Below are 26,521 nucleotides of genomic sequence, written 5' to 3'. Positions count from 1 at the left end.
TCTTCTTCACTTTCTGCCATAAGGCTGGTGTCATCTGCATGTCTTAGGTTATTGATATTTCTCCCGGCAATGTTGATTCCAGCTTGTGCTTCTTCCAGGCCAGCGCTTCTGATGATATACTCTGCATATAAGTTAAATAATCAGGGTGACAATATACAGCCGTGACATACTCCTTTTCCTCTTTGGAACCAGTCTATTGTTCCCAGTCCAGTTCTAACTGTTCCTTCCTGTCCTGCATACAGGTTTCTCAAGAGGCAGGTCAGGTGATCTGCTATTCCCATCTCTTTCAGAATTTTCCACAATTTATTGTGATCCACACAAAGGCTTTGACATACTGTCATAAAGCAGAAATAGATGTTTTTCTGGAACTCTCTTGCTTTTTCGATGATCCAGCGGATGTTGGCAATTTGATCTCTGGTTCCCCTGCCTTTTCTAAAACCAGCTTGAACATCTGGAAGTTCACAGTTCATGTATTGCTGAAGCTTGGCTTGGAGAATATTGAGCATTACTTTACTAGTGTGTGCTGCTGCTGCTGCTGCTGCTGCGTCACTTCAGTCGTGTCTGACTCTGTGCGACCCCACAGATGGCAGCCCACCAGGCTGCTCTGTCCCTGGGATTCTCCAGGCAAGAATATTGGAGTGGGTTGCCTTTTCCTTCTCCAGTGCATTCATGCATGCTAAGTTGCTTCAGTTGTGTCCGACTCTGTGCGACCCTATGGATAGCAGCCCTTCAGGCTCCACTGTCCACAGGATTTTCCAGGCAAGAATATTGGAGTAGGTTGCCATTTCCTTCTCCCTTACTAGCATGTGAGATGAGTGCAATTGTGCAGTAGTTTCAGCATTCTTTGGCATTGCCTCTCTTTGGGATTGGAATGAAAACTGACCCTTTCCAGTCCTGTGGCCACTGCTGAGTTTTCCAAATTTGCTGACATACTGAGTGCAGCATTTTCACAGAATCATCTTTTAGGATTTGAAAGAGCGCAACTGGAATTCCATCATCTCCAAGCTTTGTATAACTGCTCAGCAAGATATTTTTTAGAAATTTAAATTAAAAGGTTGTAAGTAAAATAGTAATTAAAGATCTACTCTTGTATAAGAAAATAACAAAACAATCTTAACCTAGAGCAGAAATTAATCTTCTGACTTAGGATCACAAGTTGGTTTAATTCATTAAAAGCGTTTCTCTTATGATTCCTTCAAATGAAAAAAACCCCGTATGTCGTTAGTGTTTAGGTGCCAGTCATTCACTTATGCTTGGGGGCAGAAAAACTGCAGTGGGTGCAGTAGAGCTTGGAAATGATAATGAAGCACAGCCAAAGTGAAATCAATTAGAAAGTAAGCCAGACATCTGAATGTATACTTTCAGTTACTAGGCAATAAGATTCTATTTCTAAATGAGTTCAAATGCAGCTTTTCAAGAAAATTTAAGAGTTTAATCAATATCTCTTAAAAATGAGAAATCTAGGACCAAAAAAGATCACAACATTTCTGTGTCCTTGATTACCACAGTCACTGATGGCTTTTACTTAGTGTGCCTAAGTCAAATTACCAGCTCAGAAGTTCACCATATTAAAAACAAGAATCACTTATCAGAAATCTGAAACTCAAAGCAAAAAGATAATAGAACTGCCCTTAGTCAAATAAGTCTCAAAGCTGTTATGTAAAGGGCATGGAATTGAGGTAGAAACCACTACACTTGCTCTTGGATTAAGATTTCATTTGAGCACTAAAGTATTATAGAAATTTCTAAGACAAGGGGACTCCAGGACTGGCCTCCTGCTAAGAGTGCTGAGTAAAGATCTGTTCTGCTGTTTCTCCACCTCAAGTTTGATGCTCATCTGCCAGCCTCTCATTAGTCCTGGGGAAGATGGAAAACACCAATTTCATTCATGTTTCCCCAAATGACTGGAATTTTTTAAGTTGCCATACAGTAAATGGAATTCCCATTAAACTGTTTGAGCACTGAAAACACAGAACAGCAGACCTACTATAATCAATGATAGCTGTAACCTTGTTTGAAAGAAGTACACATGTGTCTGGGACTCCTCAAGTAACAAGTCACAGTTGGGAGAGGAGAGAAAGGGCGTCGGAGAGAAAGGGAGGTGGCCTCACAGTGACACCTGCTGCCTCTGGGACACACCTGCCTCCGGGAAACAGGTCAGGGATGAAGAAACACCCCTTCCCACCAAGCCACGTTCAAGTGCTTCCTCTCACCACCCTTGCACATACGTTTCTCTCATGACCTCAGAGAAATTAAGCATTTGGCTCTGAGGAATCACCTAGAGCCACAATCTCAAGGGAGGATGAGAAAGTCAATGGATGAGACTGAAGAGAGCTAAAACAGCCCCAGAAACAATTACAAGCATCCCCTGCTTTTCCAAAGTTCATTCAAAGTCACTTACTTCTATGAAGGCCTATGTTAGCAACTGTTTTTGATTAAAAAAAAAATGTGAAGAGAATTTTTCATTTCAAAAGGCAAAATGTCAAAACAGCATTCAGTGTATGTCTTAACAGTGAGAGGCATCGTGTTCCCCAAGCAGGGAGACTGGCCCCACCGAGCTCCTTCCCCGGAAGCCACACCCCACATCCCAGCAGCAAGTCTCCACAGCCCTGAACCCTCTCTGTGAGCACCTGTGCTTCCCTTGTGTATACTTATTTTAGGCATCGACTAGCAGAATGTGTCCTCGGGTACCTGCTCCTTTGCTGTCTGCTCTTTGGGCTTATGAAAGGAGCCCTAGGAGTGCTCTGCTTTCAGACGGCCGGGAAACTTTTCCAGCCTCCACACACCCCCTCAGTCAGCTTCAGCCACTCTGTGAATTACCCTGCCTTTCACCCCTGTGTGAACTCCCCCTATTTCACAAGCATGCTTTTAAGTAGTGTAGAAAAACTTGGTACAGTATTAACATAGATTGTCATAGAGCACCCTCAGGCAGTGACTATCTAGTTAGCTTTCACTTCCTACTAACCTCAGGAACCTGGCTCTACAAAAATTAGGCTTCAGAGAGAAATTAATGGACTAAACTTAGCTTCTGTGATTCTGTGTCTTGACTACTTGTTTACTTTATTTGCCAATGACTTTCTGACTCCTAGTTCTTCTAGGTAGAAAGTTAAGTCGCTCAGTCGTGTCTGACTCTTTGTGACCCAGTGGACTGTAGCCTACCAGGCTCCTCCGTCCATGGGATTCTCCAGGCAAGAATACTGGAGTGGATTGCCATTTCCTTCTACAGGGCATCTTCCCAACTCAGGGATCGAACCCAGGTCTCCCGCATTGCAGGCAGACGCTTTAACCTCTGAGCCACCAGGGAAGCAAGTCCTCTTCCAGGTAGAGTTGCTTATATTTTCCCCACTCTGCTTTATTATAATCTTCTGGCAAAGTTTTCATCTTCAAGAGTTCAGATTACAAGTCTTCAATTCTGAGTTCCATCTGACTTCTTATGGAAACATTATTCTTCTCTCGTAAATACTCTAAGTTCTCTTGAGATGCTGCCTGTATGTAAGGCAAATGTAAAAAGATAACATTTTTAAAATAATTGTAACTTGGATAATTATACTTGTTCCCTTTAGTTTTGAGTCAGTGATTCAGAGGGCAATTTTAAATGTGAAAAATAAAGAGTGGACGTTTAAAATAATTATCATCAATGTGAAGTGAATTAAATCTGAATTACAAAATTAAAGTGGAATCAATGGTATAGGAGTACTTATATAATCTGATAATTCAAAGACTACAAAGATCAACTTAAAATTGTAAACAATGAACAAGACAACTTAAGAATAATTCAAGAGGATGGTGCCGGTTGTAAACCACAATATTGTCTTTTCCTCCTAACAGTCTTGCTGTATACCAACTGGTCTTATAAGTAAAAGGATTCTTTATGGAGAATCATTCTGAAAGGTCAGTTTACTGATAACTGTGATGGAAACTGAAATATTTAAAGGGAGAAACAAGTGTCCCTTTCCTTCCAGAAATCTACAAAAGAAACTGCTCTAAGGGAAGTAGAGGGAACACAGAAACTGTCTACATCGAAATGTAATGTACAGTGAGGTGAATTCAAGCACGTGACAGATCCACAAATGAACCTGCAAAAATAGGCTGACTTCGTTTCATTTCTCTGCGAGATCCTGTCTCGCGCTCTCTTCAGTCTCCAGTATATACTGCTCTACTTGACTGTGTTCTATCATGTTCAGTTCTATATGACTTTTGAGGGTTACTACTTCTTGCTCCAAGTTCTTTTTCTTCTTCTCTAGTTTTTCACATTTCTTTTGCATTCCCTTCATAGATAATAACTCCTCTCAAAGGACTTGATTTTTCTGCATCCAGGTGCAGCCATTTTGAAGATGCAGTTTCCAGCTCTGCTGGAAGGTCATCTATAAGAAAACAATACCATTTGGTAATGAGGTAAGTGGACTGAGCACAGCCTAACTCAAACCCAGGATCAAATAAATAGGATGGTATCTGTATTGTAGAAGGTAGGACCAGGAATTATTCAGAGAATCAAGAAAGAAGTTCAAACCACCAAGAGTCAGAAAATACACTCTTCACTGTCATCATCTTTCTCACACAACATTTGTATTTGATTTTACACTTTTATTGTTCTACAATAAATATTTTTCTACCTTTCCTCTATAAAATGACTACAAGGCCCCTCTTAGTCGAACATCTCTGATTCCTCCCCACCCCCCATCTTAATGCCCCACGGTTTTCAAAGAAGTGCGAGGGAAACTGTATTGGGTTATCTAGGACTGAGTCAATAAATCCCTTCAAAAGAAGACTGTGAAAACAAGACTCTAATGACTAAATCTATAAATATGGATGCTAATCCCATAAGACTTTGTCTGAACTGCAAAGACTTTTTGCTCATTTGAACTGCATTCCAAAGCAGCTAAAGAAATTCCAATTCCTAAGAGTTTACTGAGATGATCCATACATTTTTCTGAAAAGAAAAATGTCACATTCTGGTAATCTTTTGTTACTTTCCATTTGTGCAAGACTAGGGCTGTGTGTATCAATAAATATTCCCTGTTAGTGTGTACTTAAACAAGATTCTCCCTCATGGAAAAAATGACCACAGCGTAAATTTAAGGGCTAAACTGCTTTTCACAGGCTCGATGACAAGGGCTGAGGAGAAAAGGCTCCATGAGAGCTGGACAGTCAGGAAAGCTCTGCAGGAGGAGAGACTGGGCACCAGGTCTGAATAAACAGAGGACTACCCAAGAGAAAAGAAACTGTAAAGACAGAAAGGACAGTCTGAGCAAAGGCCAAGAAAAGGAGAAATCAGCCGGTGAACTCTGAGGATAAAATCCCACTACAGGGAAATAAAAACATGTCCACACAGAAACATGTAAATCAATGTTCACAGCAGTATTATTAATAGCCTCAAAGCGGAAACAACTCAAAGCTCCATCAACTGATGATGGATACATGGCTTAGTCACATACTGGTTATTGTTTGACCATCAACAGAAACGGAAGAACTGATACGTGCTATCACATGGATGAACCTCGAAAACATGACGTCAAGTGAGAAAAGCTAATCCCAAAGGAGCATATACTGTATGATTCCCTTTATATGAAATACCCAAAACAGGCATGTCTCCAGAGACGGATATTAGACTGGGGGTTGCCTGGGGCTGAGGGAGATGGGAGGGGGGCATAGGTGGTGGCTAAGGGATGCAGGGTTTCTTTGGGGGGCTGATGGAAATGCTCTAAAATTGACTGTGGTCACAGGTGACACCTCTCTAGACTAAGAGATACTGAACTACACATGTTGAGAGGGTGAATTCCATGATACATGAATTATACCTCAATAGCTTTTTTAAAAAATTCAATGGCAGGATCTAGATAATCTTCTTAATTCTTCAGTTTGGATGAACGTACTATATACCATCTGAGTACCTCCATGCCTTTACAGTATATCTAAAATGAAAAGAAAAGAAGGCAATGCCTGACTTCAACTGATTTAAAACCCTTTCTGCACAAGTTATTCTTAAATGCACACAATAAATATATACAGAATTCTACAGCCATTCACAGAAGTGAAGATGTGAAATGACAATTTTCTGGAACATTCCATTAAACATTATCCTCTGATTTTATCTGCCTTGCCTCATCACAGTAATACAGCTTTCACTAAAAAAAGTCTATCAACTTCTGTGAAGAATGAGGCACAAGTCCCAACTTTTCTAAGGATATCTAATATAAGAGAAGATATAGTGCAAATGGCAGAATGAGAGTCAGAGTTTAAGAAACAAGTGCACTGGGACGACCCAGAGGGTCGGAATGGGGAGGGAGGAGGGAGGAGGGTTCAGGATGGGGAACACATGTATACCTGTGGCGGATTCATTTTGATATTTGGCAAAACTAATACAGTTATGTAAAGTTTAAAAATAAAATAAAATAAAAAAAAAAGAGAAGATATAGTGCAAATGGCAGAATGAGAGTCAGAGTTTAAGAAACAAGTGCATTTAAAGATAATAAAACTGTAGTAAATTACTTGTAATGAAAATACAAAAGAAAGCTGTCCATGAAAATGAGTGTCTTAAAACACTTTATCCTACGTATTGACCGTTGACACATCAAATTTCACACCTACCTGACTTGTGAGTTGAAGTAAGTTGATCCTTAAATCCTGTGCCTCAACTTCTAAGTTAGGACAATAACGTGACATGACCTCCAGTGAAGCCTCCGAAATAGACTGCTTTCTTAGGATGTCAGTCAGTTCTTGTCGAAGTTGTCTCACAACTGCCTAATAAGACACTCCGTCACTGAGTTTATAAAATCACTTTACTATTACGTTATGTTAATAATACACAACGCCAACATATGCACTTTGATCTCATCTCACACACTAGCAAAGTGATGCTCAAAATTCTCCAAGCCAGGCTTCAACAGTACGTGAACCAAGACCTTCCAGATGTTCAAGCTGGATTTAGAAAAGACAGAGGAGCCAGAGATCAAATCGCCAACATCCGCTGGATCATAGAAAAAGCAAGAGAGTTCCAGGAAAACATCTACTTCTGCTTTATTGACTGTGCGAAACCCTTTGACTCTGTGGATCACAACAAAGTGTGGAAAATTCTTCAAGAGATGGGAATACCAGACCACCTTACCTGCCTCCAGAAAAATCTGTATGCAGGTCAAGGAGCAACAGTTAGAACCAGACATGGAATAACAGACTGGTTCCCAAATTGGGAAAAGAGTACATCAAGGCTGTATGTTGTCACCCCGCTTAACTTAGATCAGAGGACATCATGGCAAAGCTAGGCTGGAGGAAGCACAAGCAGAAATCAAGATTTTCAGGAGAAATATCAGTAACCTTAGGTATGCAGATGACAACACCCTGAGGGCAGAAAGCAAAGAAGAACTAAAGAGCCTCTTGAGGAAAGTGAAACAAGAGAATAAAAAAGCTGGCTTGCAACTCAAAATTGAAAAATCTAAGATCATGGCATGTGGTCCCATCACTTCATGGCAAATAGATGGGGAAACAGTGAAAACAGTGACAGACTTTAATTTCTTGGGCTCCAAGTCAATGCAGATGGTGACTGCAGCCATGAAATTAAGATGCTTGCTTCTTCCAAGAAAACTATTACAAACCTAGACAGCATTATTGGGACTTCCCTGGTGGCTCAGACAGTAAAGCATCTGCCTACAATGCAGAAGACTCAGGTTCAATCCCTGGGTCGGGAAGATCTCCTGGAGAAGGAAATGGCAACCCACATTAAAAAGCAGAGACATTACTTTATTGACAAAGGTCCATCTAGTCAAAGCTATGGTTTTTCCAGTAGTCGTGTATGGTTGTGAGAGTTGTGTCATCAAGAAAGCTGAGCACCAAAGAATTGATGCTTTTGAACAGTGGTATTGGAGAAGGCTCTTGAGAGTCCCTTGGACTGCAAGCAGATCCAACCAGTCAGCCCTAAAGGAAATCAGTCCTGAACATTCAATGGAAGGACTGATGCTGAAGGTCCAATACTTTGGCCACCTGATGCGAAGAACAGACTCATGGAAAAGACCCTGATGCTGGGAAAGACTGAAGGCAGGAGAAAAAGGGGACAACAGAGGATAAGAGGGCTGGATGGCATCACCGACTCGATGGACATGAGTTTGAGCAAGCTCCGGGAGTTGGTGATGGACAGGGAAACCTGATGTGCTGCATGCAGTCCATGGGGTCACAAAGAGTCAAGACATGACGGAGCAACAACTGAACTGAACTGATGGACTTTGAAAACTATCACCACAGACATCTACTCACCTTCTTTTCCCTCCTCACTGAATCTGGTTACAGACACAGAAGTGGCCACCCTCCGGCCTTCCTGATATTAAGTTACTCAGAAAAAAGATGCAGACTCGCTGTCCATGCCCAGCCCCTCCCGATAAATCTGCAGAGCTTCACCACCACATGTCCAGAAAGAAATAGATGTGAATGTGGGCAATTGGTGGAAAATTTCATGCTGTGGAACATTTTGCCCTTCTTTATTAGAGGTGTAATTAACTTCAGAGATCTTCACATAGTCTATCCAGTGCTCAGATCTTTCCAATAGATTCCTATCTCAGAGAAAAAATGAGGCCATTCCCTTGTGGCTTATCTATTTTATATCTTGTAGTGTGTCTATGTTAATCCCAAACTCCTAACTTATCCCTCCTCCCCACCTTTGCTCTTGGCTAACCACAAGGACCAGCATAGCACAGGGAACTCTACTCAATATTCTGTAGTCACCTACATGGGAAAAAGGATCTAAAAAAGATGGGATATATGTACACATAAAACTGAATCAACTTGCTGAACATCTGAAACTAACACAACATTGGAAATCCAGTGCATTCCAACATAAAAGAAAAATGAAATTTAGAAAATGAGGTTTCTCCCATGGCCTTCAGGGAGCCTCGATAACCTGGCTTCCACCTGCCTCTGGACCGCAGCCCCTACAGCCCTCTCTCTGATTCACTCCGTTCCTGCTGCTCTCAAATCCTGCCACCCTTCAGTCTTAGTGGACATGTGTGTATCCAAATGATAGTAATTCATCCTTAAAATGAGAATTCTCCAAGCCAGGCTTCAATAATACATGAAACGTGAACTTCCATTGTTCAAGCTGGCTGTAGAAAAGGCAGAGGAGCCAGAGATCAAATTGTCAACATCCGTTGGATCATTGAAAAAGCAAGAGAGTTCCCTAAAAACATCTACTTCTGCTTTATTGACTATGATAAATCCTTTGACTGTGTGGATGACCACAAACTGTGGAAAATTCTTAAGAGATGGGAAACCAGACCACCTGACCTGCCTCTTGAGAAATCTGTATGCCAGTCAGGAAGCAATAGTTAGAACTGGACATGGAACAACAGACTGGTTCCAAATGGGGAAAGGAGTAAGTCAAGGCTGTATATTGTCACCCTGCTTATTTAACTTATATTCTGGGTACATCATTAGAAATGCTGGGCTGGATGAAGCACAAGTTGGAATCAAGATTGCTGGAAAAAATATGAATAACCTCAGATATGCAGGTGACACCAACCTTATGGCAGAAAGTGAAGAACTAAAGAGCCTCTTGATGAAAGTGAAAGAGGAGAGTGAAAAGTTGGCTTAAAGCTCAACATTCAGAAAATGAAGATCATGGCATCCGGTCCCATCACTTCATGGCAAATAGATGGGGAAATAGTGGGAACAGTGGTAGACTTTTTTTTTTTTTTTTTTTTCGGGCTCCAAAGTCACTGCAGATGGTGACTGCAGCCATGAAATGAAAAGATGCTTACTCCTTGGAAGAAAAGTTATGAACAACCTAGACAGCATATTAAAAAGCATAGACATTACACTGCCAACAAAGGTCCTTCTAATCAAGGCTATGGTTTTTCTAGTGGTCATGTATGGATATGAGAGTTGGACTATAAAGCAAGCTAAGTGCAGATGCATTGATGCTTTTGAACTGTAGTGTTGGAGAAGACTCCTGAGAGTCCCTTATATTGCAAGGAGATCCAACCAGTCAATCCTAAAGGAAATCAGTCCTGAATATTCATTGGAAGGACTGATGCTGAAGCTGAAACTCCAATACTTTGGCCACCTCAGGCGAACAGTTGACTCATTGGAAAAGATCCAGATGCTGGGAGGGATTGGGGGCAGGAGGAGAAGGGGACGACAGAGGATGAGATGGTTGGATGGCATCATCGACTCAATGGACACGGGTTTGGGTGGACTCCAGGAGTTGGTGATGGACAGGAAGGCCTGGCATGCTGTGGTTCATGGGGTTGAAAGAGTCAGATACGACTGAGCAACTGAACTGAACTGAAATGATGCTGGGAAAGATTGAGGGCAGGAGGAGAAGGGGACTACAGAGGATGAGATGGTTGGATGGCATCACCAACTCAATGGATATGGGTTTGAGTAAACGCCAAATGTTGGTGATGAACAGGGAGGCCTGGTGTGCTGCAGTCCATGGGGTCGTAAAGAGTTGGACACGACTGAGTGACTGAACTGAACTGATTGAACTGAAAATGAGAATTATGAGCAAATTGTTTGCAAAAATGTTCTAAGTAAATCATAAATAGCAGATGGAAGAGCAAATCAAGAAGTGTTTGGGTAAAGCTCAGCACTTGAGTCCCAAATTATGATTGAATGACAAGTAGATGCCTTTAAACAGTTGACAGGCCATAAGAATAAATGATTCAAGGCTGAAATATTTCCAAAATAAATTGACATGAAGAAAAATAAAATTATCCCAAGAAATATAACAAATACCTCCAATAAACACAACCACTTGATAGCTTTAAAAAAAAATACATCTGATACCTAACCTATACAGCTACCCCAAAGTAAGAGCCTTAGCTCTGTACATATCTAAACAGATCAAATTTTGTAAAAAAAATTGTTCTTGAGAATATGCTTCCATTCTAACATTGTAATAGTCCACTACAAGAATTATACCTATTGATAGCTGCACTAAGCACTTCTACGAACATCAGTTAACTCATTAGCTATAATGATTCTGGAAAGGAAGAAGTTAGAAATATAAGTAAGGTGCAGGTTTTTCACCAGGTCTTCTGACTCTACTAGTCCTCTTACATCAAACCACAGTTACTTCTCTAGTACAAACATATCAATACAAAATAAGCCTCTTATTTCACTCATGGTGCATACACGAATGGTAAATAGGTAAATTTTAGAGAGCTCTTCTTAGACAATCCTGAGATTAATTGCTGTTTCCATAACTTTCAATACTTTTTTGTAATGTTTAAAATAGTAAGATAATGCAATAGACAATGAAAAACACTTATTATCACTAAATATTTATTATGTCATATCTATCACTGTTTTCAGAAGTTCCTTGTACAAAATAGGACACTACATAGAGCAAAGTGTTAATTTTCTTACAAGAATGACATCCACAATACAGTCTCCGGATTGCCTATACTTTTCCTCCTTACCATCAGAGGAAGTTATAAACTACCCCAATGATCTATCAAGGAAGGGAAATCACTGCCAAAAATTAAGAGTATCTATCCCATGAACGGAGAAGCCTGGTGGGCTGCAGTCCATGGGGTCGCTGAGGGTTGGACACGACTGAGTGACTTCAGTTTCAGTTTTCACTTTCATGCATTGGAGAAGGAAATGGCAATCCACTCCAGTGTTCTTGCCTGGAGAATCCCAGGGACGGGGGAGCCTGGTGGGCTGCCGTCTATGGGGTCCCACAAATTCGGACACGACTGAAGGACTTAGCAGCATTGCTAGCAGAAGAGGTATGGTTTTTCTTCGTGGAAGCAGAGGAGGAGGGACTTTTATAACTTTATTCTGAAGAAGTTACTTTTTAAAAGTGTTCAAAAATGTTTTTACAACTGATCTTGCAGTTTTTAAAAATTGGAAAACTGTAAATGATATGCAAAGGTCGTTGACAGGGCATTGGTTAAAGAAATGACAGTGGAGCCAAGAACGGACTCTGATTTAGACACTGAAGGTGATGATGTGCATGGAGGGACGCACACGCTCACTCCAAAGCAGAGGGACTTGGGTGTGTAGCGCAGTCGATGGGGGAGCACACACCGTCTTCCTGGCCTAAACCGCAATCAGAGGAGGATGCCAGCTCCTCCAATATAGTTGCAATAATTTTGAGATCAATTCCTATGGAAAATATTAAAGGCCTCTCCTTGGATAAGGTCCTCGAATGTCCCTACCTGACTGCTGTAGACAAATGGATCTGAATTACAAGCATTACTTTATCTGACACATGAAAAATGTCATCCCTCCTCAAAATATAGATGTATAGGCTTTCACAAGCCTCTATACTTTCTAAGGTACATACTCTTCGATTATAAAATATATACATACACAGATACATACACACACATAAATGACTACAGAAAATACCCCCGAGTTCATTTCCTTATTAGCCATTTCTTTCTGCTTTTGTTCGGCAAGTGATTGGCCAGGATTCCCTCCTGTAAGATTATGGCATTCCGTTCTCCAGAAAGCTGCTTCTGAGTGTCATATGTCGCCCTTCCATAACCTGGAGAGACACTATATGTAGTTTTTGGGCCCATATCATTAAAAGAAAAAAAGAAAAACAGTTAAAAGCTTAGAAGCAGAATATAAAATGAAATAAAACTGTTTAAAGGAAGTAGCCTTTTAAAGCACAAGGATCTTTATCCCATGTGAGTAACTTGGATTTTAATTTAAATGTCTGCTAAATTTATCACAGAGCAAAAACATGCAGATACAGTATTGTGAAAGGAAATCTCTTTACAAAGCATTTAACTAGTTCCTTCACAGTTTCAAGGCAAGTTAGCCTGTATTTTAACATTTAAAAAGCCAAAATTAAGACGTGGATTGGAATTAAGAAGATTACTTTGTCTAATGTATCAAAAGTGCCAATCATTATGTTAATCATTAAGCTCAAGTTACATCCAATCCTCCATGCAGAAAACACATACACAGCATCTACTAGAAGCCAAGAATGGCAAGAAACTAATCACATAAACTCTGAATGTCACAGTTCATACCTAGGTTGAGATAACATTTTGCTTGAAATCTAAATAATACATATGAAATAAAAGGGATATTATAATATTGACGAAATGGTGCTAGAAATTTTCACCAACAATTACTCTACCTGATTCAGATCATTTCTCAGTCTTCAGTTCCATCTAGAGCTCTGAGAGTGAGTTCTAGTTGCTGTTCATGTCAACTTCTTTACTATATTGGTCTTCCTTTCTTCTTAACTGCTCCCTAATTTTTTCATATAACATATCAGCATTTCTTCTATTCTCTTCTTCTTGCTTTAAGGTCAAACTGCAAAATTTATAGAGCTCTTCTTAAAAAAGCATGAGACTATTCGCTGCTGCAGTAACTTTCATTCCCTCTTCATAATGTTTAAAATAGTACAATGGAGGAGGGGGGAAATACAATGAAGAACACTTAATAATGATCACTGTTTTCATGCAGAGGGTTAAGAATAAAACAGCATAAATATTTTTTTCTTTTCTGTCTTGAGAAAAATGGCTACTTCATCCTTCTGTGGGTGGGAATGAAAAGTAATCTAAACTTTCTTAAGAATAGTTTAGAAATATGGATCAAAGACTGTTTCCAAACGTTCTCATACTTTAACCAAATAATACGCTATTATTGAAGAAAATGAATTCAAAATAATTAGAAATGAATCTGTAGAAAAGATGTTCCTTATAGTATTAAACATAAGACAGGAAAGTGAAAAACAACCGAAAGTCAATCTGTTGAATCACAAATGAGGTTTCCCTTATGGTGGACTTCTGTATGATCATGAAAATGATCATTTGGAAAAATATACATTAAGTCATTAGACGCATTCACTGTTAAGAACGTACATTATTTCCATGAATTTCACACTCCACAATACTAACGACGTATTCTCCCAGAGGGTAAGTTAAAAATTATAACACAAGTACGTCTCTGCAGTATTAAAGTAAATAACAGTTCAAATATTTCTTTAAAACTAGGATGAACAGCACCTCAGGCTACCGAGCTCTCGTTGCCACTCCACTTTCTGATGCCCTAACTGTGATTCACTTCTTTTCTTTCAGACAGTTCTGTAGCTCACCAACCCTATTTTCCAGTTTTTTAATTTCTCCTCTAAGTAGTTCACAGTGGCTTTTTAAAAGTTCCATTTATCTTTCACAAAAAAGAATTGCATCCCAAATTTTCAACAAGCTAACACAATCTGCAACAAGAATAAAACACAAAGAAACAAGAAACACCATGATAGGAGTAATTTTTGAGTATAAAGGACTGTGCCTTTCATATTCACTCCTCCATACACTGAACAGATATTGAGTGTCTATTAAGTGGAAGACATTATTCTAAGCTCTCCAGATAAAACAGATAACCCTGGCTCTTGTTTAGCTTGCAGTCTAGTAGAAGAGAAAGAGAAATAAAATAATTACATATATACATATATATATATAGTAATTATAAATTCAGGTACAATAAGAATGGTCATAGGCTCAGCGTATACACTCACTTTTGACACAAAACATATTTGTCTTTTAACACAAAACATATTTCTAAGATGTACAGCACTGTAATATATCCGTAGCTCTAGAGCAGTACTAGACAAGGTAAGCCTATATTACTACACCATACACAAACAGGCTTCATATTGACATTTACACCACGGTCCTACCTTTATACCTCAAGCCAAGTGGTTCTACTTGCAATGTGGAATTCTTAGAGTAAAGACATCACCATCCTCGGAAGCACTTTCAGATGACTAAGTCATTCAGGTAGCTCACATCATTAATCTGTGCTTTGACCTACACATAAATAATACTGTTTCACAGTGTCCTTAAAATATTTATAAAATATACTAACTGTACAAAGGTGATAAATAGTGCATCATTAAATGAAAAACAAACACTTCTTAAAAGGACAGATTTTTATCAAAATGATGATTTGATCAATAGTGTTTCTAAATTAAGTTCTCAAAGTATATGTCTCTACAACAGATGAAGATTTTCTCTTTTGCCACTATGTCTTTTACAAAATATTTTTTACTAGGATAATATTTTTTTAATTAACTTTTTTATTATACCTTGTTCTTTTCATTAGATGCTTTCTTTACAGCCCTAAAATGACAAATGGTTCTTTTCAGGCTAATATTAAATACTTAAAAATACAAACAATACCTAAACTTTGGCTTTTTACATAAAACCATTGTACTGGGAAGTAATTTTTTACTAAAGGATTAAACAATAAATAAGAGTAGCATTAATGGGGTCGCTAAGAGTCGGACACGACTGAGCGACTTCACTTTCACTTTCATGCATTGGAGAAGGAAATGGCAACCCACTCCAGTGTTCTTGCCTGGAGAATCCCAGGGACGGGGGAGCCTGGGGGGCTGCCGTCTATGGGGTCGCACAGAGTTGGACATGACTAAGCGACTTAGCAGCAGCAGCATTAATGGACAAAGAAAATATATGAATAATACTAATAAAGCACTGAATTTAGATCAAAGGAAAAGGAAAAACATAACGTTACTTGTGTTATTTGATAGGAAGCAGTATACCAGGGTTTTTGGCAGTTGTCATTTTCAATAAGAACTACCTTTTATGGCAATAAAACCTATCTGGGAGGTATTCCTTCATTCCTTATAAGAAAGAAACCCATTTTTAAGAAATCCATAATGACCACGCTATTAGCCTTCTGAGGACTTCCAATGCAACTGCTATGCATTATTATAAGCACTTGACATGTCTTCAGGCATTTTTAATCCTCACAGTAATTCTCGGAGACAGGTAATACATTAGGTCCTCTACACAGGGAGAAATGGTGCACAGAAAGGCTGAGGATCTTGTCCAAGCCCACACAGCAGGTCACCAACAGACCCAGAATTCAAACCCAGGAAATCTGGCCTCAACACTGTGGTTCCAAAACATGCTGAGAAAGCAAGATTTAAATAAGTTTTTCTAAGTAATATGATAGCAAATGAACCTATATTATTATTCAATGTCTACCAATAACTATAGATAATTTCTTAATCTTAACATATTTCTTTTTTTTTTAATTTTATTTTATTTTTAAACTTTACAATATTGTATTGGTTTTGCCAAACATCGAAATGAATCCGCCACAGGTATACATGTGTTCCCCATCCTGAACCCTCCTCCCTCCTCCCTCCCCATACCATCCCTCTGGGTCGTCCCAGTGCACCAGCCCCAAGCATCCAGTATCGTGCATCGAACCTGGACTGGTGACTCATTCTATATATGATATTTTACGTATTTCAATGCCATTCTCCCAAATCATCCCACCCTCTCCGTCTCCCACAGAGTCCAAAAGACTGTTCTATACATCAGTGTCTCTTTTGCTGTCTCGTATACAGGGTTATTGCTACCATCTTTCAAAATTCCATATATATGCGTTAGTATACTGTAAAAAAATCAAACGTCTTTCCATGTAGGCAATATTGGAAATATACTTGCAATAAAGACTTGCTTTTCGTAAAGAAATTCATCAATAGGCATTCATGTAACCATTCTGCCGTTTCTTCATGCATCTGACACACACTTACTGAGTAGACGTGTGTTAAAGACACTCTTAGGATGGGAAGGATGGTTTTAGTAATTTAGAACTTTATGACCCAAAAATAATAATTAATGAAAGATTGTCAATAGCTTTTTCTACTGAATATAAACAAAAATTTCCCCTTTTCCCAGGAATCTATAAACAACATGAAGTTAATATGATGTGGTGTTTCAGAGTACCTTACAAAACCGCAGCTACTCATGATGGTACGATCATCCAGAATCAAGGAATGATTCAATCCTATTCAGTATAGCCTAAGTGTTTGTATATTCATGATTCTATAATTTTTAAAAATCTATGTATGATAGAATTGAAGTAATCATCTCCATATTCAATTACATAAGAATATTACACTTTAGAACCAATGAACAAGCCCTTACCATAAAACTATATATGAACAGAAGTATTATGTACAATTAGTTTACTGTAATAGTTTAAAGATAATGTCATACAATCAATAAGCTTTCTAATATCAGAAATGGAAACAAGATTGAACTCAATGAACACGTCCTCTGCTGGCTCATTTCCAAAAGCATATATACACTAAAAGCTCCCCTCTGAATATAAAACAAGAAACTCCCTTGAACTCCCCATTCCTCTTCAGTTACCATCCAGTTCTCCATTGCCTGTCCCAGGGAATAGTGCCTATGGAGCTGTATACGTGTATTCGATACAGTTCAGCTTCCAAGGGGACTAGTCACTGAAATGACTTCTGGCCAAAGGCACACGTCCTCACCTTACCCTTTCACGGTTAAGTGAAAAATAACGTGCCTTACCTGAAAATAGGAGAAAAACGTGAACTCAAAACCCAATTTTGTCCCTGTTTGTTTGAATTAATTCATGTATATTAAAACTACCAAAAATGAATTAGGAGATGATTTTTAATGTTATAAAGGCTGGCTTCCCTTAAAAATATTTCCCATCAGTATATCTTAAACAGGGAGTCCCTACAGCACATTTGAAAGCTTTTTTTTTTTTAAGGACTAATATCTGGAGAACAGACAAACTTTATATTACTAGGAGCCAAAATCTATTAACACCAATCAGAAAGAGGAACCAATTCCTAAATAAATGCAAATTATATATAATGATAATGTTATACATAGATACATATTACCTGCTTACATTCAGTTACATGTGTGATCAGTCCTGTCTGTGACTCTTTGCATCCCCTAGGACTGTAGCCTGCCCAGATCCTCTGTCCATGGGGACTCTCCAGGCAAGAATATGGAGTGGGTTGCCACAACCTCCTTCAGGGGACCTTCCCAACCCAGGGATTGAACCCAGGTCCCCCAGCAATACTGGAGTGGGTATCCTATCCTTTTCATCAGGGGAACATCCTGACCCAGGAATTGAACCGGGGTCTCCTGCATTGCTCGTGGATTCTTTACCAGCTGAGCTACCTGGGAAACCCCTACATTCAGTTATATTAAATTTTAACAGCCACCGATGAAAGTGGATAAAGCATTTTTAATAATATTTACTGATTTTCCACCTGGAAATGAAATAAGTTATAAAGTTATTATTTGTACCTTAACACCAAAGGTCCAATCTGGAAGGTTCAATTCTTTTAATAGGCAGTTGGGCTGATTCTATGACCTACTCTGTCGCTGAATATTCATCCCTAAGTCCATCCTAAAGGAGGTCAGTCCTGAGTGTTCATTGGAAGAACTGATGTTGAAGCTGAAACTCCAATACTTTGGCCACCTGATGCGAAGAGCTGACTCTTCTTGAAAAGACCCTGATGCTGGGAAGGATTGGGGGCAGGAGGAGAAGGGGACGACAGAGGATGAGATGGTTGGACGGCATCACCGACTCAATGGACGTAAATTTGGGTAAACTCCGAGAACTGGTGACGGACAGGGAGGCCTGGCGTGCTGCAGTCCACAGGGTCACAAAGAATTGGACATGACTGAGCGACTGAACTGAACTGAATTGAACTGAAGTCAACTATGCCGAGATATCAGACAGAATGAATCTTTAGTCTTGGCGTCAGTGACTGGCAGTTTCAATGGAAAACCTTGACCACTGGCAATGCTTTCTCTTTACCCGTATCTAGGTCAGGGACTATCATTGTCCTATTGTTCATCAATTCAATTCTTTAATCCTAGGATTCAGTATTTGATCTCACCTTCTTTATCATGTAAAGAAATTATAAAAATGGAAGAAGTAAACAATAGTCAAGAGAGTTTTTTGCCTCAGTTCCAAACACAAGCTATAAATTATAATAGATTCTAACAATATTTTAAGTTTTCTCATTGAAGTGCTATAAAAACTTAAGTGATCATCTGTCGATTCTAAAAGGCTACTTTTGAAAGGTAATTTTATTTGTTATGAACTCTGCAGCAAACTGTATTATGTTGTTAAAGGATAGAAAACAGTATTAAACCAGAAATTCAAATTTACATTTTTACACACCTGTGAATGGTTATTTTCATCTCCATCACATTTTTCTTCTTCCTCTCATGTCATTTCTAAGTCTAGTTCTGCTGACAGATCTGTAATTTTTTTTAATTACTTAGAATATTTAGATAAAGGACAGAATATTTAAAACATTCTATCAAATGACAGCTTATATCAATCTTAATCTTCAGCTGAATATTTACTTCTTTAAGAAATACTTCCAATGATCTCAGACTTCAAGAAACCTTGTGGGAAATATAGAATTCATCAGGTTACAGGCACACAAACATCTCAAGGATTCATTCACAAATTCACCCAAACATCAGTGAACAAAACAATCAGAAACCAAACAAAATCTCAAAATACAGGACAGATATATAAAGCCACAATATCTTCTCTTCTCTACTTCATAACAGGACCTTTTATAACAACATGCCAAGCTTCAACTGCAACATTATTCACAGTTTACAAAATTCCTTTATTTTCCTTTTCTCAATTTCTTAAATTGAAATGCTTCTTTCCCAACAAATTACTTTTCATCTTTTAAGACTCAGCCTGCTTTGTAAAGTTGTCCTTGATTACAGCTGTCTTTCCCCAGATAAACAGGTATCTCTTTCCTTGTAGCTACCCTAGGACTTTATAGATTTTCCAAGTGTATCTTCATCACCTGAATGTAAATTATTTCTTCACATGTCTACCCTCTTGGCCCTTAGACTGCAGAGGACAGGCACTTAAAAATCATGCTGGTATACATAAGTCTTTAGTTCTTTTATTCAATAATTATTTTTGGGGTTCCTACTCAGTATGAGACACTGGAGTTTAAAGAAAAATGTAGATAAAAGGTGTCAGGGAATGGCTTTTCAAGAGATACTGCCTGAGCGCAGACTTACACAGTTCAAGGGAACAGAGGGCAGGTGAGGGAGAGCACGGAAGGCTGCAGCAAGATGGGGCGAGAAGCACACACACGAGAGGGTAAATATTTGTTCAAAGTACAGGGACAGGTGAGGAGGGCATCAGCAGTGGTTCAGGATTCCAGAGCAAAGGACAGAAAGGACGAGATGTGGAGAGTCAGGCAGAAGTCAGATATGAAAGCATCACGTGTCACTTTCAGATGTCTAGATATTAATGTGAGTTGACGACTGGTTCATGGTCACATGTGCTGTTGAGACAGGTGACCGTAAACACTACAGGAGATGGAATTTGAAGGGCATACAAATAGATGGAGGGAGAAGAATCTGAAGGCATTAATAATGAAAAACAAAGGTGATGCAGACCTGAACTGGGGGAGTGTTTCCAGAAATATTTAGGATATAAAACTTTCTGGGTTGAGTACAGAATAAATCTTTATGAAATCAATACATGTACAAATCTTGGGACCCTGAAGGAGTAGACTCTGCCGGTTACTCGATAAAAGGTATCGACTGAGAAAAGAAATGATATGCATGAACTGTCTGAAGTTGCTTCTATTTACTTGGTGGTTTTCCTATGTCACATCTTCCAGTGTTGCAAGGATATGTGTAGGTGTTTTATTTCAATTTGTGCTTCTTGGACCTACCAAGCTCACTGAGAAACAACAGCAAACAAGTCACTTGTAGAGATGGAAAAAATACAAAAAAACACTTTGAGTTTATAGCTTGTAGTCACTATTCTGGGAGATAACTGAGAATCTTGTAAATGCAAAGGTAACCTCTACAGGTGAGGAAGGAAAAGAAAAAAATGACAGGAGTGAAAAAAGAAACAGTGTATGATTTCTAACCATAGCCCTGATTGTATGACTGATTGAAGGCACTAAATTAATTGGTATTTATGGACAACACGTATTAGATGTGGTTACTCAATAGACTGGGCATCGCAGTAGAATAAGAATTGCTTTTCTATATACTGCTTTTAAATGATACAGATCAGATCAGATCAGTCGCTCAGTCGTGTACGACTCTTTGTGACCCCATGAATCGCAGCATGCCAAGCCTCCAGCACTCCTTAAAATCAATATTCCTTCTGAACTATTAATTCATTACAAATAATAAAACAAGTTGATATATTAGATGGATACAACTGAGGAGGTACTATGTAGCAAATTTCCCATGACTCCCATTGTCACTCAGAAAGCCAATTCTAAAATATATAAAGTCATAGAAAACACAAGAAATATTTTAGCATTTGGCTTCAGAGGTGCTCTTGCAGTCATACTGAATATAATTTATAATGAATACTTATGAATTCAGAGCTATGTAAAAATATATCTAAGAAGCTACATTTTGAGAAGGCAATCTCTAGATGTCTACCTAGGTCTCCCAACTAGATGCAAAATTCTAAATGTAATCCTGCTACACACTCTCAGGTATGCTACATACTAGCCTAAATGAATTTACTTTCTCCTAACTCTCTTTGTCATGTATGATGGTCTTACTGTGGTAAGAGGAAGAATGCAAACACCTTTCTAAGAAATACCGTTTGGCTGTAGGTGGCATAAAAGGAGTCAGCACACGGTAGATTTTGCCACAACATCTAACTTTGGAAACGTCAGTGCCCAGGTGGCCCAGTGCTGAATGCTCTGGGCTTCTTCACTACCTTGTTTGCTTTCTCTGTTTTCCGGCAGCTGAGACCTGCACAGCTGATAGAGCGTGTAAGTCCCTGTCAGAAACACCACTCCAATATTCACCTTTTCTTTATCTATTAAGGTTGTCAGGGGAGTGTGTAATTTCCTCGGTTCTGTCTTGTCACAGCAAACATTTGAAGTGAAGGACGTTAAAGCCCTCGGCATGTCACAGCTCTCAGACAGTGTTACAGCTCCATGTTACAGCTCAGTTTTACTTAGAAAATAAAGGAAAATACATCCTCAAGGCATGAGGGCACGCCAACCCAAAAGACACGAAGAGAAGAGAGGAAGAGAGAGAGGGAGAGGGACAGAGCACGCACGCATGGGACAGAGACCCCTGGACCTTTGGCTTCTCCTTTTATATGTTTCTTTCCTCCCCCTGGACTTGCCCCATGTAAACTGGGCTAGCCAGGAGTGCTGTTTGTTCTACCTGAGGTCCTCACTCCAGTCCTCAGACCTTCCTTTGTTCTATCTTTGCGGGCTTTACCCTTCCTTGTCTTTTAGCCACCGCCATTCTGGACTCCTTTTTCCTATTCTAACTACCTAACAAGGTCATCTGTCCCAGTTCTGTGGATGCTGACTGATTTTTGGTCATTGATTGTGAAATCAACAGACACTGATCATCAACTTGCAAATGCCTGGCTCTCTGACAAGTCTCATTACTGAGGCTCAAACTGGTAGAATCCCAACCTGAAAAATATGAAAACAAAGTCTCCATTTATTAGAATGTGAGGAAGAATACAACTCTGACCTGCTCCCCTAAGCTCACTATTGCTTCACAGCTTATTGTATCCTACACGTCACTGTAGGCGTCTCTTCATGAAGAGATGCTAACTAGTGTGTCTCATTTTTTCTACTTTTTACTTTTCTAGTGTTACTTACATCGATTCACTCAATCTGTTCCCTATTCTGTATTCCATAAGAACTTTATGAATAATTTAATTGCCACAGAATTATTAGATATTAAAAATCTTGCATGTTTCAAAATCAGTGTAGTATTTATTGAAAATAACACTTCTAGCATTTAGAACCCTATTAATCTATTTTGTTTCAAAACTTAGTTTCATTTCCTACATCATGCTAATGCTTCAGAGGATTTCTGTGAAACAACTGCCAAAAAATCAGCTATCTTAAAAAAAAAAGTCAATGTCTTCCATATTCAAATTAGTCTACTTCAAATAACAAATACCAGTACAACATATACCTCTGATGCCTGAGACTTACTTAGAGGAGCTGGGGTTTCCCCTACTTCTAGTACCACCACCCTTCTCTCCCACCCCCAGTATTCTCTGGAGCAACAGTGACTTTTTCTCTTTCCAGTGTAAATACACTGCAGCCATCTAGAAGGAATTCTCTCAAGTGTCCTCATCAACTCCAAACTCACCTCCCTAAGGACTTACTTTCCTCCCTTCCTCCTGTCGCTAGAATCTCTCCTCTCCAAAGGGTAATCTCTGGATCTGTGGTCTAAATTCCTCCCCCTTTACATTCCTTCTATGGATCATCTCCACCACTTCTTTTTCCCTCTTTGCTTAGCAATGGTAGCTTACACCTGTAATTGCTACTGCAACTCTTTGCTTCCCTCTGGCTATAAACACACTCAGAAAGAAAAACAAAATACTGCTTTTTCTCAATCCTGTTCTGTCCTGCACTATGCAATGCTCCTCTTCCAGATTTCTCTAAAGGCAAGGCTACACCCTTGCTACTCAGAGAGCTTGTTAGAAACACAGAATCTCAGACCTCCTGCTCAGCAAGTGCACTTCCCACAAGGTCCCCAGGCAACTAATTCAAATGTGAGAAACTCTGGTCTACACTGAGTCTGCTTCTACATGACTTCAACTTAATTTACTCTTCTAAAATCTTAGCCTCAACTTACCCTCAGGAAAAGGCAATGGCAACCCACTCCAGTACTCTTGCCTGGAGTACATCCTGGAAATCCTATGGATGGAGAAGCCTGCTGGGCTGCCGTCTATGGGGTCACACAGAGTCGGACACAACTGACATGACTTAGCAGCAGCAGCAACTTACCTTCACTCTACCCTCACTTTGGAGACACTTCCCTCCAAACTGAAACTGCATTAGAAGCTGGAAACTTCCAGTGGACACTGTAGCAGGCTGTAGGTTCCTTGATCTCTCCATCATGGCCCCTGCTCTTTCCTTCCGTCCAGTTCTTTTGTTTTGGCCTAAGTGACACCATCCTATGAAGTAGCATCATCTCATATGACATCAATTTGCACACATTTACAGCTGAGCGCCTATGCCCATGTTCCTGCACAGAGGCTAACACACAGCTCTGCGTGCCCAGGAATCTCAATCCTGAATGCCTTCTCACAGCCAGAAAAACAGTAAGACAAGGAAAACTCTGCTGTTCTTCTCAGACAAGCTCATTTCAAATTCATCGCCCATGTCAAATACTCTCCCTTTTTCTAAAGACCTAACTTATTTCTTGCCACCTTCCCCCATAGACCCTTGCTTCCTTTTCCTTCATTTCCTCCCCTGAACCCTATGCCTCTCTCATCCTTCATTCCCTCTTTCCTCTTATTTCTCAACCTTCCTGAGGTTGTAGAGTATCTTGAAACACAACTAGTAATTTTTTTCTTTCGGCCATGGATCACACTGACCAGGGATTGAAACTGCACCCCCTGCATCAGTCTTAACTGCACAGTCTTAACCATTGGACCAGACCTCCAAGGAAGTCCAGGAACTCATAATTTAGCTCCTTAAATGCCACTCTCAATTTAATCTGTGGCTGACACCTGATAAGATACACTATTTCTCTCCTCGACTTTTTCGTCACTATGCATCCGACAGGTGATTTGCTTTGGCTATTAGAATACATCAGCAGTCCCATTTTAATTCAACGTTCTGTCAAATGATCTTTCTATCAAACCCAGTTCTTACCTTCTACTTGTCCATTTAATGTCTTCTTTTCCTTTTTGACCAGCAGCTCCAGATAAACGATCCACATACTTCTGTGGAAGGCTCTCAGAGATACTGTTAAAATTAATACTGAGTTGTATGAAGATTTCCTAAACCCTTTCCAAGAAAACATCCTACTTTTAAAAACTGCCCACGTTTAATCCAGGTAAGACAGGTTTTGCCAAGATCCCACAGCTGCTAAGTGTCAGAACCAGGATGCTGACTTCAGGCACGGTGCTGGATCACCAGGCAGCAGCCGCCTGCAACGAGGAGAGCAGGCCCTTCCTATCTCCTTCTATTGGTGCCACCTTCAAAGAGGGCACCCTTACTTTCTGTTACTTCAAGTACGGCTGCCATAAAGGTACTCTGCACATCAAAAATGCTTTGTATTATTAGAGTAAAACTGAAAGTCGCTCAGTTGTGTGGGACTCTTTGCCACCCTATGCATATATAGTCCATGGAACTCTCCAGGCCAGAATACTGCAGCCATGAAATTATAAGACGCTTACTCTTTGGAAGAAAAGTTATGACCAACTTAGACAGCATATTGAAAAGCAGAGACATTACTTTGCCAACAAAGGTTTGTCTAGTCAAGGCTATGGTTTTTCCTGTGGTCATGTATGGATATGAGAGTTGGACTGGGAAGAAAGCTGAGCACTGAAGAATTGATGCTTTGAACTGTGGTGTTGGAGAAGACTCTTGAGAGTCCCTTGGACTGCAAGGAAATCCAACCAGTCCATTCTGAAGATCAGCCCTGGGATTTCTTTGGAAGGAATGATGCTAAAGCTGAAACTCCAGTACTTTGGCCACCTCATGCGAAGAGTTGACTCACTGGAAAAGACTCTGATGCTGGGAGGGATTGGGGGCAGGAGGAGAAGGGGACGACAGAGGATGAGATGGCTGGATGGCATCACTGACTAGATGGACGGGAGTCTGAGTGAACTCCGGGAGCTGGTGATGGACAGGGAGGCCTAGCATGCTGTGATTCATGGGGTCACAGAGAGTCGGACACGACTGAGAGACTGGACTGAACTGAGCCTTTCCCTTCTCTAGGGGATTTTCCCCACACAGGAATTGAACCGGGGTCTCCTGCATTGCAGGTGGATTCTTTACCAAATAAGTGATCAGGGAAGCCCTTGTTAAAACATCACTAAAGCAAACTGCTGTTGTCATAAACCCACAGATTTATCACTACCCGCCATACTTTTGCGTCTCTTGAAATGTTCCTTGCAGATCAACTTGACAATTCAAATGCAGTAATACTTTCAAGTTTCAAGAACTCTCTTTTCAAGGCCAAAGTGGTAAAAAAAAAACAAAACACAATTCAGCCTGTTTCTCTCTGACCCTCTCTAGCAGTTTTACACGTGCACATGTACCAAAGAAACATAGATTTGGTTGGGAGATTGGGACTGACACATACACACTACACACTGTTGTTTTTGAAATAGATAACTAGTGAGGACCAACTGTATAGCACAGGGAACTCAACATTCTGTAAGAGCCCATATGGAAAAAATGCTTTTAAAAAGAGCTGATATATACACGTAACTGATTCACTCTGCTGGACACCTGACACTTAACACAATATTGTAAATCAACTGTACTTCAATAAAAATCGAGGGGAGAACAGAAAGAAGAGACAAACATTTGGCTATAGACTGAACTGGAATAATGCAGCAATTTTTAGATAAATGTCACTTCAGAACCCAAAGTGTAGGGTAAAAAATCAGGATATTGTCATTATCTTCAAATTAAAAACAATTAGGAGCCCGGTGGCGGAGGGACGCAGGCCCCACTGCCGGCGCCTCGCCGGCCCCACGCGGAGGGGGCACGGGCTCAACTGCCAGCTGCCCGCCCCACAGGCCAGAGGGTGACCGCCCTCCCGGTTCACAGGGCCCCATGCCCGGCTTACAGGGCCCCGGGGCTCCGGCGCGCGTCTCCCACTGACAGGCCCCCGTGCCGGGTTCACAGGGTCCACGGGCGCCGGCGCGCCTTTCCCACCAACAGGGCCCCGTTTCCGGCTCACACGCCCCCTGCGGTGCCGGCCCGGCTCCCCGCTCACACGCACCCCTC

The 26,521-nt window shown here is 40.1% G+C and overlaps 1 long non-coding RNA gene across 5 annotated transcripts; it reads right to left on the bottom strand.

Annotated features, from left to right (window-relative positions):
* Positions 1 to 4,250: 4,250 nt before the first annotated feature.
* On the bottom strand, positions 4,251 to 26,515 carry LOC102410635. Of its 5 annotated transcripts, XR_006544685.2 has the most exons (8): positions 25,653 to 26,515; positions 24,431 to 24,708; positions 23,558 to 23,727; positions 18,949 to 19,028; positions 14,630 to 14,759; positions 13,959 to 14,167; positions 13,085 to 13,263; positions 11,249 to 12,492 (listed from the first exon to the last, which is right to left on the bottom strand). It is a non-coding gene; the product is annotated as an uncharacterized LOC102410635 (long non-coding RNA). The 5 variants fall into 5 exon arrangements; XR_006544683.2 differs by lacking the exons at positions 11,249 to 12,492; positions 18,949 to 19,028; positions 23,558 to 23,727 and adding an exon at positions 4,251 to 4,364 and having other exon boundaries at positions 25,653 to 26,507; XR_006544684.2 differs by lacking the exons at positions 18,949 to 19,028; positions 23,558 to 23,727 and having other exon boundaries at positions 11,249 to 12,481; positions 25,653 to 26,507.
* Positions 26,516 to 26,521: the final 6 nt, after the last annotated feature.

The sequence above is a fragment of the Bubalus bubalis genome, chromosome 14 (genome assembly GCF_019923935.1).
Source record: "Bubalus bubalis isolate 160015118507 breed Murrah chromosome 14, NDDB_SH_1, whole genome shotgun sequence".
Taxonomy (NCBI): Eukaryota; Metazoa; Chordata; class Mammalia; order Artiodactyla; family Bovidae; genus Bubalus; species Bubalus bubalis.
The sequence above is the reverse complement of the archived record's forward strand: the minus strand, read 5'-3'. Positions and strand labels throughout refer to the sequence as shown.